At 36.1% G+C, this 14351-nt stretch overlaps 1 long non-coding RNA gene across 1 annotated transcript; it reads right to left on the bottom strand.

Annotated features, from left to right (window-relative positions):
• Positions 1-693: 693 nt before the first annotated feature.
• LOC145732028 (uncharacterized) lies at positions 694-5932 on the bottom strand. Its single transcript, XR_014178925.1, has 3 exons — positions 5817-5932; positions 5521-5703; positions 694-802 (listed from the first exon to the last, which is right to left on the bottom strand). It is a non-coding gene; the product is annotated as an uncharacterized LOC145732028 (long non-coding RNA).
• Positions 5933-14351: the final 8419 nt, after the last annotated feature.

The following is a 14351-nucleotide window of genomic DNA, read 5'->3' as shown; positions in this document are numbered from 1 at the left end:
TATGAATCCCGCTTAAAAGCCGTAAGCCGAAAACGCTATTAGACATATTGTCCTTCGTCGACGGCATGACGTCACGGCCGTAGGAAACTAATTAGGCTAATTCACAAAAAATCATAAAAAAATGAATATTTTTCCCTCAAAACGCCAAATTTTTTCAAAATGTTTTTAGAAGGGTCATGACTGAAAGGGTTAATATACCGTATTAGTCGTGACCCGACGTCCAATCGGCTCAATATTGTATTCCCCAAAATAGTGCAAATACGAGTAGAAATGCCGTCGCCCCAACGTCGGTACCTGACGATGCGTCGGTTAATCGAACGTTGGCTCGACGTCCAAATGCCGTTTGGGCATTTTGTATAGTTCTTAGAGAACACACGTGATTAGCATTGATTCTTTGATATAAATAGGAGCTGAGCAGACACAAAAGATTAAATTTGCTGTAGGATGTTAATCAGTTGGAAAATAAATTGTACGTTAGATATATATTAATGACTGATTGCTGGTCGTTGTTCACTCCCAATGTCAACTTCTGCACAGTTACTCAGTTCGCCATGCGTAGATTGACATTTAAAGGAATGACAATATTTCTAATACTTTTAGCATTTAGTTGGAAATTAAATGAAAATTATTCGGCCAGATATTGTGGATAAAACAATGCTGCAAATGGCATAACAGCAAATCGAAATCGCAAATAAAACTACACACCACCCGCGCCCCAATCATTAGTTTATTATTAAAATTAAAAAAATCCACGATTGACCTGGATGACTTTTTTTTGCTTCTCGCTTCGCCGGGAGAATATCTGAAACAAAAAAAATATATTACCACGAGAATATAAGAAATGTCAATGTGTTTTAAGTTTTAACCAATGTTAGCTGAAGCTTGATTTTGTATTGTAGCATAAAATCAGTATAAAAATTCATTATAGATTGAATGGTAATCTAGCACACAGGTGGTCTATTTCTGACCATAAACAAGTTTAGAAACGTATGAAAATTATACGCAAAGTTGCGAAGAAGGTATTTACCATACACATCTGTTCGCATGTTTTCGTATACGTAACTTAACGTATAATATCAGAAATTTACTGACTTTAAAAAAATTGATTTTATGCAAAACACGTATTTGCTAGCGCACGAGAAAACCCACCAGTTAAAAACAGCGCACGGGAAATGCGCACTTTCCAGCGTCCTCACGGAAAAGGTACATTTTTTCAAACAAATCAACCAAAAAATAGATTCAGACTAGTAAGAATAATGAAAAAACCTTTCCTACTCAGGTGCGGTAAATGCACTTTTACACACTTATTTGAGTGCGGGAAAGAGTAGGTACTTTTCCGCACCGGATGCGGTAAAGTTACTTTTCCGCATTGCAAAATTAATTTACAATAAATGTAAAATTTTAAAGGTAATACCAGGTGTCCAAGAGCACCCCGGACATAGGAGATTAAAAAACGGTTTTGATTTTTTTGCGCCTGTACGGTTGATTTGATTGAAAAATCGTAATAATGAAAGTTGTAGTACCTATCACGGACTAGTTTTGTGTATTTTTTTCGGATCTCTAGCTTGAGCCCTTTCGTCGTAAAACACGAACAAAAATGAGAAAATTTAAACTTTTGACCTCCACTGTATAGGCGGTTGTCGGGCAACGGGTAAACAGGTCATTGTTGCTGGTACGGTTGCTCGACAACCGCTTATACAGTGCAGGTAAAAAGTTAAAATTTTTGCATTTTTGTTCGTGTTTTACGACGAAAGGGCTCAAGTTAGAGATCCTAAAACTTGATCATTTAGCAGTTCCCAAGCCAATTTTGATTGATATCAAACATAGGTTGAGTGATTAACTAATAAACCTTGTTCTAAATTTTTACAAAATAACGAATATCTGAGAAACTGTAAAGTTTAGACGTACCAAACCTCAATGTCATTACCTTTTATTTTCAACGTACATTCTGAAAATCAAATAAAATACTAAGTATTCCCTTTGAAAAAATATAACTTTGATACTTTTTCTGCATTTGGGACAACCGCTAAATCTTGAAAATATTTTTAAAAGATACCTCCAATAGGTCTACATCCATCCCAGAATTAAAAGTTTGTTGAAAGTGAATACTTTAGTCACAATTTTCCGTGTCGAATAACGTGAATAACCCTGTATAATGTATAAAAAAACAAATGTTTTAATTTTGTATGTCATTAACCACAACAATTTAAAATGTTTATTGTTCAATTGAATTGTTAAAGACAATTTTCAGATTATAGTTTAGTTAAGATAACAAAATGCAGGTAAAAGTTAAAAAATATAAATAAATCGCAGACATTTAAATTAGGTAGGTATATGACATACTTCACAAAAGTTGAATTGCAAAAGCTATCAGAAAAATAAGTAATACACAGGCTCTTCCAATTAAAAAAGTCGAAATTACTTAAGCTGAATCAGTCAACACGGTGTTTCATAATAAATGCGTTATACAGGATGTTTCACGATAAATGCGTTATATTTTAGTGTTTGATTGAACGTCAAAAAATAACTATAATTTGCTATATAAACCATGGTTCAAAGATGTTTCGTTATGTAGATACAGGGTGTTAAAGTTTGGGTAAAAAAATCTAAATTTATTTATTTCATCAAAACAAAAAGAGAAGAGATATTTTCGAAAAACTTTTTAGGTGTCAACGATAAAGTTCGTTTTGCCATTAAAAAATATATTTTTTATTTTTGCTAGTGGCGTCTAATCAAACAAGTTATTGACCATTTTTGCAAAAAAAAATATGTACGCCACTGTTTTTCCATAAAATGCAAATCAGTTCTGAATTCCTTATTCAATTTATCACAGAAAAGGCATCTAGAAACTTTTTGGTACGCATCTCGTTTTCGAATAAAAAATCCTGCAAAAGTACCATTAAAATTAATACTAAATCTTCGAATTTCGTTTCTATCCAATTTTAAAATTTTAATTTATCCAGTTTTTTAATAAAAAACTAGGAAGATACTGCTTGTTCCTATCGAATAAAAAATTTTTGAAAAAAACTAAATTAATAAAAATTTAGATATTGATTAATAAACAGTCGACGATTTAGTATTGATTTTATGGGTACATTTTTATGATTTTCAATTTTTTATTGGATAAAAGAAAGGTGTACCAAAAAGTTACTAGATAGCTTTTCTGTTCTAAATTGAATGGGTAATTCAAAATTGATTTGTGTTTAATGGAAAAAAGAGTAGTGTACATATTTTTTTGCGAAAATTAAAAAAATATGTTTTTTATTGCAAAATGTGCCTTATCATGGACAGTTGACCTACAAAGTTTAATACAAATATCTGAGACCGGTTTGAATAAATAGAGCCCAACTATAACACCCTGTATCTCCATAACAGAACATCTTTGCCCCATGGTTTATTTAGCAAACTAGGGTAATTTTTTACTTTTAATCAAACCATAAAATATGACGCATTTATCGTGAAACACCCTGTATTTTAGGGTTTGATTAAACGTCAAAACAAAACCTAGTTTTCTATATAAACCATGATCCAAAAATGTTTCGTTATGGAGGTACATGGTCTTAAAGTTTTAAAAAAATAATAATAGTACCTTTGGAGCAAGATGAATGTTCTGACGATATGTGGTATTTTTTAAATAATGCCTAAATTAATTCTATTTAGACTCACAATTGCTTCCATAACATTTTATTCATTATGTAGCTAAATTTTTAATAGTTTTATGAATTTTACCACGCGATCCTTGGCCTTCAAAGATCCTCTAATCTCATTTTCTCAATATTTCAGGTTAGGAACGAGAATTTGAAAAACGGTTTTTACTGGCCTATTTGGATGTTATTTGGTTACTTTTTCATAATGAAAAAGTCACCATTCCATTTGTTTTTTTTATTTTTTTTTGGAATTTGAATCATGGTGTCAAAACTAGCCCCATGGCGGAGAAATATTCAACTAAATCAACTATATTTTGGTTGATTCTTATTGACCATCTTACTTACCAAATTTGTTGAAATTGGTCAAACCGTTAAGAAGTTAAAGCAGGTTATTGCAAAAACAATTGAACACCCCACGCCATCTTTGTTTTTGAAATAACAGAAATTTCTGTTTTACGAAAATGATAGATAAATTGGTTCGCTTTAAAAATGTGGAAAGAAAATTCTAGTTTATGGTGCAAAATTTATAGAAAATTCAATTTAAAAAATTAAGCTGGCAGTTACGGCCTCTGGTGGTCATTTTTAGAAATTGAAAATATTTTTCAGCGATTCTTCATGGCCGATTTACGTAAAAAATTTCTAAGGTCAGGAGACTATTTTTCCAAACTCTGACCAACAAAAAATATTTTTTGTACGGTTGTCTGAAATTACGGGTTATATTTTGACGTTTGCACGAATCTTCTAACTGTCCAGGTAACCAAGTTAGCACGTGTCAAATAAAGACAATTATCATTTAAAAGAAACAGTTGAAAAATTTGTAATATAAATTTAGACAGTAATAAAATTGTAAGAACTAGGTCATGTGTAAAGGCCAGTTGACATTGTCAAAAACAGTCACGTGAAGTTCAAAACGCAGTTTAAACTTTGAAAAATGGTAAATTAAATTTAAACAGTTGTTAAAACTTAAATTGCAAAATGCACGTTACGTGACGTTGAAAATGCAATTCTGCATGTTCTTGCAACACTGTAAAGGTCAGTTGACATCTGTCAAAATTAGTCACGTGACCTTAAAATGTGGTTTAAAATTAAAAACTTTGGCAAATTACATTTAGACTATTTTAGACAGTTGTAAAAGCAAGAGACACATCATGTGACTTTGATTATGTCATTTTAGAGCTTGCAACACTGTCCAAGCCAACTGACACCTATCAAAAACAGTCACATGACTTTAAAATGTAATTTAAATGTTGATCATTTGGTAAATTAAATTTAGACATTTGTAAAAGCTGAAATTGTAAAATTCACGTTGTGCGACGTTAATAATACAATTTTGAGCCTGCAACACTGTAAAAACCAGTTGACACGTTAAAAACAGTCCTGTGACCTTAAATGTTGAAAAATTGGTAAATTTTTATAATAATTTGTGATGAATATTGTTTCAACTCAATATCATGTAACAAAGATTTTACCATAATAATTACTTGTGCCTATGCTGTTATGTTCAATTTTCAGTCAATATTAATAAACTAAATTTTGAAATATACAGACAATGCCTTATAAATATCTCAAAATGCCTTGTAATGTCTTGTAATACCTCACAATGCTTCGTAGTAATGGAAATTACCTCAACATTCTACCGCTGGGTTGATATGGAGAATAAGTAAATTTATTAATACTACAACTAAAAACTTGGGTAAACCCTGCCTCATATACTACATATAATACATATTAACTTAAAGTTGAACAATGCCGTCTACAAAGAGTACAATGATGATTATTGTGTTAAAGATAAAACCATAATGAAAACTGCATTGCTTTTTATTTTAATGCTACTTTCATGTTATAATTAATAATTTAAAATCAATTAACTCACCTTAAAACTTGCTTTTTAATCCACTGTAATGTAGATAGTTTCAAATATTGCACAGGATTTTATTCTTCTCCAACTTGACTTGATTGCAGTCCCTGGGAAACGTAGTCACTTTCTTCATAAAAGTTGTGCTTTTTCATCCACATGGAAAAGTAGTGATGTATGCAGTATAAACCAGTTGCAGATCTGTAAGACTAGCCTAATTAGTTACTAGAACCACCCTTAAAAAATGTGTAGTAATGATGCATCAGCATGGTTTATTACATAGGTTAGGTTTGAAATTGTCATTGTAATCTTACCTGGGCCCAGCAGCTGTTGTATCCATTATGTCTATAAAAAAACATACATTTACTTGGTTTAGTGTATAATTTTCATTAATTAAATTATTGGATTTTGTCATAAAAATATAATTTAGCAGCATGTTCTAGGTAGATTTTTGACATAACAAGTGACAAGTGGGATTAGTGGGAATTTTACTTGACAACACAACAGATTCAAGAGGGCGGCCCTATCAGCAAAACCTGTTTCCTCAAAGCGACACGTCGCGTGACGTCACAGTGGATGCTCGGCTGCACAGTATGAACTTAAAACCAATGGGTTATTCTTTACATTGAACAAGTGAAGCCACCTCCACTGAGTGGAGGTATTACTTTCCTTCTGACAAAGTATTTATACTGTTGCGAAGCGAACTTTTCATTATTAGTTAGGATTTCTTTAGTTATTTGTTGTTACCCCTGTATGTTACGTTGCTTTGTTTACGTTCTACATTCTTTTGTCTGTGTTCTAGAAAATCCTGGCTCCGTTGCTTATATAGAGAGAGATTTATGTTATAGCTTAATGAGTGTGAGAGAGAAAGTCAATTTCATGAATATTTGGGAACTTTCTAGAAACCATGGAAGCCTATATAAGCAGCTGAACCAGGCCTGGGTAGTTAGTTGTTGAGTTGATGGTTGTAGTGAAGTTGAAGTTGTCAGATAACGAGGTTAAAAGTCATTGTCAGTTTATTGTTTGTAAACAATATACAGTGTTGTACAAGAAGTGTGTCATTAAGGAGTACGACGGTACATTTGGTGTCAGAAGTGGGATTGGAGAATCGAAGAAGAGATCCAGAGGAAGACAGAATAAACCGACAAAAGCAGAAGGTGTGTTGAATGCCTGTGAGTACACGACAACAAAGCGCCAAAATGGATGAAGGAATGAAACAACTTATGGAGATGATTCAAGCAATGAAAGCAAGCCAAGACCAAAAGTTCGAAGAAATGAAAGCGAGCCAAGACCAAAAGTTCGAAGAAATGAAAGCAAGCCAAGACCAAATTAAAGACCAGTTTCAACAACAAGATGAAAAATTAGACCGAGTAATAAATGAAATAAAAGGAGAAATGGACAACACGATGGAAATTTCGGAAGAAAAGGTAAATGAGAGGATAAGCGGTATGGAGGAGACCGTTCAGACCTTGCGAGAGGAATTTGACAAACTACAGGAAAAGTCTTCAAAGCCAACCGTAGTCGCCAGTTCTAGTGTCTGCTCAAATATTAAGCCACCAGTTTTCGACGGTAAGACCTCATGGCAGGTTTACAAAAAACAGTTTGAGGCTGCCGCAGAGGCCAACAATTGGACATCAAGTGACAAAGCCACTGCCTTGGTTTTGTCACTTCGAGAAGAAGCACGGGAGGTTTTGCAGACTTTGGACGAGAGCCAGTACAAAAACTACGACGACTTAATCCAACATTTAGAGATGAGATTTGGAAATAAGCACCTAGAGCAAGTATACGAAGCTCAGTTGTCTAGTAGGACCCAAAGAAGCACGGAAACACTTCATCAGTATGAAGCCGACATTGCTCGATTAGTTTGTCTGGCTTATCCAACGGCCTCTCACGACATTAGAGAGCGAATGGCAGTACGGGTTTGTACGAGGTCTTAAAGATTGTGACACAGAGCAAGCAATACGATTAGCGAGATGCCAAACATTGCATGATGCTCTTGCCTACGCTTTGGAGTTTGAGGCGGTCAAGCAAGTATCACGAGGACATACTCGAGTGCGTCAAGTCAGAAGCCTTACACCGGAACCGAGAAACCGATATTCCAATTCAGATCACACAATCACTCAGTCAGACTTGAATCGTCAGCTGTATACATTTCGAAAAGAACTAATGGGAGCGTTAAATAGAAGAAGTCAGAACAACCGAAACGCTCAAACCACCACGTTTACTCGGTCATTGGAATGCTGGAACTGTGGAGAAAAGGGGCACATTCAATCGCAGTGCCGCAAACCTAAAAGAATGCAGAACCAGGAAAACGAAGAGTAGCCAGTTTTCCGGGGCAAAAGCTGGCTACGCAACACTGTCAAGCCCCACCAACCATAATTAAAGTAGCCCGTCTTCAGCACGAAAACACCAGCTTAATAGTGACCGGTAAGATTTGCGGCCGGGATTGCCAAATGGTTGTTGATACCGGTTCTTGTCATACTATCGTAAGGCCGGACATAGTGAAACACTGCAGGATTAGCGACACTGGTACAAAGTTTATATTGGAAACTGCCGCTGGTGAGTCAATGCCTGTTCTGGGAATCCATGAAGCTGAAGTGAAGCTTGGGCGGAATGTCTTCAACCATACCGTTTTTGTGGCCAACATAACTGATGACGTCTTAATGGGCTTATTTCTTATGGAGCAACACAAGTTCCAGCTGGATTTGGAGAATAGACTGATCAAGACTGGACAAGACGAGATTGTTATGATGACACCCGAACAAGATATGCGTGTGAGGAAAGTCACGTTGGAAGAAGATGTCAACTTACCTGCAAGATCAGAGACCATCGTTAAAGTTAATTTGGATAGGAAAACGGAATTGAGCAAACTTCAGCTGATAGAACCGAGTTATGAAGACGAAGATGATGCTGTGAAGAAGGGAGTTCTTGTAGCCCGCACCCTAGTCCAGCAGAAAAACGGCCAAGCATACGTAAAAGTCGCCAATTTGAAAGAATGTGGTCAAAGATTAAAAAAAGGCGATATAATAGCCAAATCCGAACCAGTACTTATGGTGACTAAGGAGTCGCACGAAACAAAACCAAACCCCGACAGTGACCTTCCTGAGTGTTTGGTGCACTTAATGAAAAAGACGAGCTCAATTTTGACTGATCAAGAAAAACAGACTTTTGGCCGTTTGCTTCACGACTACAAGGACGTGTTCGCCTTAAATGAAACGGATTTGGGAAGAACTCATTTAGTGAGGCATAAAATTGAAACAGGGGATTATTTGCCCATTAAGCAAAGACCCAGACGACTCCCATTGGCTAAGCAAGCAGAAGTGGAAAATCTTATACAGGACATGGCGGATCGCAGCGTCATTGAGCCATCCACCAGCCCTTGGAGTTCTCCTGTGGTACTTGTTACTAAGAAAGATGGGTCGACAAGATTCTGCGTGGACTATAGAAGACTAAATGAAGTTACTAAAAAAGACAGTTATCCCTTGCCCAGAATAGATGACACCATAGACACTCTGGCTAACGCAAAGTGGTTTTCCACCTTGGATCTAAAAAGTGGATACTGGCAAGTGGAGATGGATCAACGGGACAAAGAGAAAACTGCCTTCTCAACTGGAAATGGCTTGTGGCATTTTAACGTCATGCCTTTTGGACTTCGCAATGCTCCGGCAACCTTCGAAAGATTAATGGAAACTGTTCTACGAGGATTGACTTGGAAAACCTGTCTTGTTTATTTAGACGACATCATTATTATGGGCAAAACATTTGAAGAACACCTGCAAAACGTTGAAGAAATCTTCAAGAAGTTCAGAGGGGCATACTTGAAATTAAATCCGAAGAAGTGCAGCTTTTTCCAAGAAGAAGTCGAATACTTGGGACACGTTATATCGTCAAAAGGAGTAAAAACCGACCCGAAAAAAACTGAAGCTGTAAAAAATTCCTGTTCCGAAAGACAAGCATGAATTAAGAAGTTTTCTGGGATTGTGTTCCTATTACAGAAGGTTTGTTCGTGGATTTGCTGATATAGCCAGACCCCTACACAAATTGACGGAGAATAACCAGCCCTTCGAATGGACTACAACATGTCAGGAAACCATGGAAGAACTGAAAGTAACCCTTTGTTCTCCACCAGTTTTGGCTTTTCCACGACCTGGGGAAGAGTTTATTGTGGACGCAGATGCTAGTAATATTGGTTTAGGCGGAGTTTTATCTCAAATCCAAGATGGTGAAGAACGAGTGATCGGCTATTTCAGCAAATCACTATCAAAGCCAGAGAGAAATTACTGCGTAACCAGGAAGGAGCTGTTAGCCGTAGTGAAAACAGTCGAGCAGTTTCACAAATACCTGTACGGACAACGATCAAGACTAAGGACATGGCTATTTCAATTCAAAAATCCAGAAGGACAAATAGCTCGATGGTTGCAAAGACTTCAAGAATATGACTTCCAGATTGAACACAGAAAGGGACGTTTGCACGGAAACGCGGACGCAGTGTCACGAAGACCTTGTGTGCAAGGTTGCAATCACTGTAAACGCCTGGAGATAGCTGAATTTGGAAAGCCTTGTCGAAGGATCGCTCTGAAAAATGACATCGCATGGGATCGGGAAAACTTGGCTGCCGATCAACGAGAAGACCCCGATTTAGGACAGATAATTAACTGGAAAGAGCGTGGAGAAAGACCAAATTGGGAGGAGATTTCCGCTAAGTCTCCAACATTAAAGGGATATTGGGTATTATGGGAGTCCCTTATTATTGATGGAGATTTACTAAAAAGAAAATGGGAAAGTCCGGATGGGAAAGAAGAACGACTACAGGTAGTTCTGCCAAGAAACCGAGTTAGTGACGTACTGAAAGAAGCCCATAGTGGAATTGGTGGAGGGCACTTTGGCATCAACAAAACGTTAAATAAAGTTAGGGAAAGGTTCTATTGGCTACAAAGCCGTTCAGATGTAGAAGATTGGTGTCGGCGTTGCGCAGACTGTTTCAGTAGCAAGGGTCCCAAAACTCGGAGCCGAGGATGTATGAAGCAGTATAATGTCGGAGCTCCGTTTGAGAGGATTGCCGTTGATGTAGCTAGACCTTTTCCCAAAACTAATTCCGGAAATCGCTATGTCTTGGTCGCAATGGACTACTTCAGTAAATGGCCAGAAGTGTACGCAATACCAAACCAGGAAGCCGCTACTGTAGCAGAAGTTCTGGTTGACAACTTCTTCTGCAGATTTGGAGTACCGAGGGAGCTGCATTCGGATCAAGGGCGTAATTTCGAATCGGCAGTATTCACGGAAGTGTGTGACCGATTGGGAATTAAGAAAACCAGAACTACTCCATTACACCCACAGTCAGACGGAATGGTGGAACGTTTCAACCGGACACTAGGCAACTACCTAAGGACAGTCGTCGATAACAATCAGACAGATTGGGATCAGCACATTCCGTTGTTCCTGATGGCTTATCGATCGGCAGTACATGATTCCACTGGCAAAACACCAGCTAGTGTTGTCTTTGGAAGGGAGCTTCGTTTGCCAATGGATCTTCTTTTTGGACGACCGGAAGAACCCCCAGCCTCTTGTGATAGCTATTCGGAAAAATTGGCGCAACGCTTGCACGTGATCCATGAGGAAGTAAGTTAAAAACAATACTGTGACAAAACTACTATTTACTCATTTTCTTTGAATTTTTACAGGACTGAGGAAAACATTAAGACTAAAGCTTTTGCCAGCAGCTCTTTAACATCACCTGCAGAAAGCAGTAGTTGTTCGGCACATTGGGATACATTCCAGGAAATCTTGTTGCCAGAGTCACCAAAGCAAGCACAAGACCCTATATTCTTAAGCGACAATGAACAAATTGAAAACAATTCTACAAAAAAAAATATCTCATGCAGTACATTGACCATGAAACGAAAACTGCAAGAACTGAACCAAGATATACCACAAAAATTAAAATTGAAAAAAAAAGATTGTACAGCACAACCTACTGCAATGCTTAGCAAAAGCATTGACAATGCTTTCGAAAAACTAAACCAGCTCGTTGATGTTCAGCCTACCAGGGAAGTTCCAAAAGAGTTGGAAAATACTAATTATTCGTTTGGGCTTACCATAGCTCTGATGTTAGAAGAACTGGAACCCCAACAACAACTGATTATGAGGAAGAAAATTATGAAGCTCTGGGCAGAGAGTGATGTGTGAAACTGTGAAAAGTAGATGTATTTATTGATCAAAAAATTTTGATAGACAACTGACAGTTTAAGTTTATTTATTTTCATAATAAATTCAATTTTAAACAGGAATTGAACCTTGTAACACGTTTTCCATTTGCCATGAAACACTTCCAACATCTGAAACAAAATAATCTGCCAACACATCTCTTGTTTCTTGATAGGTTCGTTTGCAGTTACTGGTTCTACTAAGTGCAATAGATGTTAGGCCTGTTCCTAAATCATCAGGAGGCGAACTCCGTAACGATGTAGGAAATAGAAATAGACAAGAAAGAAAATTTCTTTCTATTAACTGTTGGTACTCTCTAAGTTATTTTCTATCACATTCGGCTGACACCGTCAACAGAAAACGGGAAGCTATCGGTCCTAAAAACATTGACTAATTTCTAGTAATAAATCTAGGGCTTTTACTTGTTTCCTCGTATTCAGGGTTAATGACAAGTATCAATGACAATATTTTGAATAATTATACGTTTTTTGATTCTTTCTCAGTATTTAATCATATATTTCAAAGTTTGAATTCTAAAATAGTCCGTTTTGTTCCCATTATTGTTGTTGTATTTATTGTAGTTCTGTCGTCAGTTTCTTATTTTCTTGTTAGACCATTAATATTTCTCAGTTCCTTGTAAACATGCTACCAATTGTTATGCATTTTGTGAAGGTAGTAGGATGGGACTTTAGGATGTGTTGATGGAACTCATATAGCCATAACACAACCATTCCATCATCAGCTTACACCTCACAGCTTACCCATCAACAGCTTACACCTCAAAAACAACAACTAATAGATGCATTAACACTTTTACTAAAACCTCAAAAACAATGAAAGGGGGGTGCAAACACAATCAATTGGTCCCCAACACAACCTTATTATTGACACAATGTTGACACTGACGGGCATAAAGGTTAAAAAACAAAACATTTGAATTTTAGAAGACGACGGAAAAGAAAGATTGACAAATACAAAATTTCATAGCTCCAAGAGAGATAAATTCATAGCAAGACCTCATTTGGTCTTTCTATTTTGCACAACCCGAATAGCTACGTTGAGTGCCGATCTTCGCCAATCGAAACGTAGAGAGTACCATATATTACAATAGAGAAGAGTTTTCTATGATAGCAAAGAAATTTCCTTGCTATTTGTTGCAGAGTTCGCCTTCAGAGATCTCCAGGAACCAAAATCCAACTGGCCATTTTCATCAATGAAATCTGTATAACCAGTGGGGCAATACTTTCTTTGTTCTGCAGGAAGACCCATATTGTTTTGTAAAAAATTGTGTAATACTACTGTAGCTTTGACAATTTTATCACACATTTCAACATTTGTCATGAGAGGACTTTTTAATATTCTCCACCTCTGCACTAGAATTCCAAATGTGTTTTCTATGGTTCTTCTAGCTCGAGAAAGTCTATAATTAAATATGTTTTTTCTATCACCAAGAAACTGACCTGCATATGGACTCATTATTCTGCTATGCAACGGAAAGGCTTGATCAGCAACCATAAAATGTTGCAAAGGTATTTGTGACTTTGGTAAATTTTTAGCAGGAGGCAAGTTTAACTGATCATTTAATAAACTCTCATTTAATAAAGGATTTTTTGTGACATCTTTTTGTAGGGCCGATTGAACAATCTCAAGGAGGTAGTTGAACAAGTCAGGTGTCATCCATGTATATTTAAAATACTGTTCAAAATCCCTCTCTTTATTATTAAGCATATCATTAACTAGGGATGCAAAATGTCCATGCTGATCTCGACTTTGTTTTCTATTAATTGGTCTTGCCTTAAATCTTCTGACTCTTCGACTCTGACTTTTCTTCAATTCAGTGAAAACTTGACAAGAAGAGAGCAACAATAATGTTGCCAACAATATACACGCTTTCTTATGATTCCGTTGTAACATTTGTTTGAAATATGTAAGGTACCAAATCGGAATAATTAATATTTCAAATAAAAACAAAACAATGTTTATAGGTTAGGTCACGTGGTAATAACCTTTTACATTTGATCTAGGCGCATGCGCAACATCTTAATGTTAAATGCTGTATAAACCATACCTCATGCACTAATACTAAATTTAATTTTAACACTAAATTTGCTAATGTTAAATTTCTGTCTAAACCCACCATTAAACTTTAAAAAATGGTAAATTAAATTTAGACAGTTGTAAAAACTTAAATTGCAAAATACACGTTATGTGACGTTGTAAATGCAATTCTGCATGTTCTTGCAACACTGTAAAGGACAGTTGACATTTGTCAAAATTAGTCACGTGACGTTTAAAATTTAAAAATTTGGTAAATTAAATTTAGACCATTTTAGACAGTTGTAAAAGCTGAAATTGCAGGAGACACATCACACATGACTTTGATTATGCCATTTTAGAGCTTGCAACACTGTCAAATCCAACTGACATCGGTCAAAAACAGTCACGTGATTTTAAAATGTAATTTAAATGTTAAATGTTAATCCATTGTTAAATTTAATTTAGACAGTTGAAAAGCTGAAATTCTAAAATACACGTTGTGTGGCGTTAATAATACAATTTTAAGCCTGCAACACTGTAAAAGCCAGTTGACACCTGTTGAAAACAGTCATGTGACCTTAAAAATGTAGTTTAAATGTTGCAAAATT

Source organism: Ips typographus, linkage group LG7 (genome assembly GCF_016097725.1).
Source record: "Ips typographus isolate SLU linkage group LG7, UJ_Ityp_2.0, whole genome shotgun sequence".
Classification (NCBI taxonomy): Eukaryota; Metazoa; Arthropoda; class Insecta; order Coleoptera; family Curculionidae; genus Ips; species Ips typographus.
Note: the sequence above shows the minus strand (reverse complement) of the source record. Positions and strands in the feature narration are given on the sequence as shown.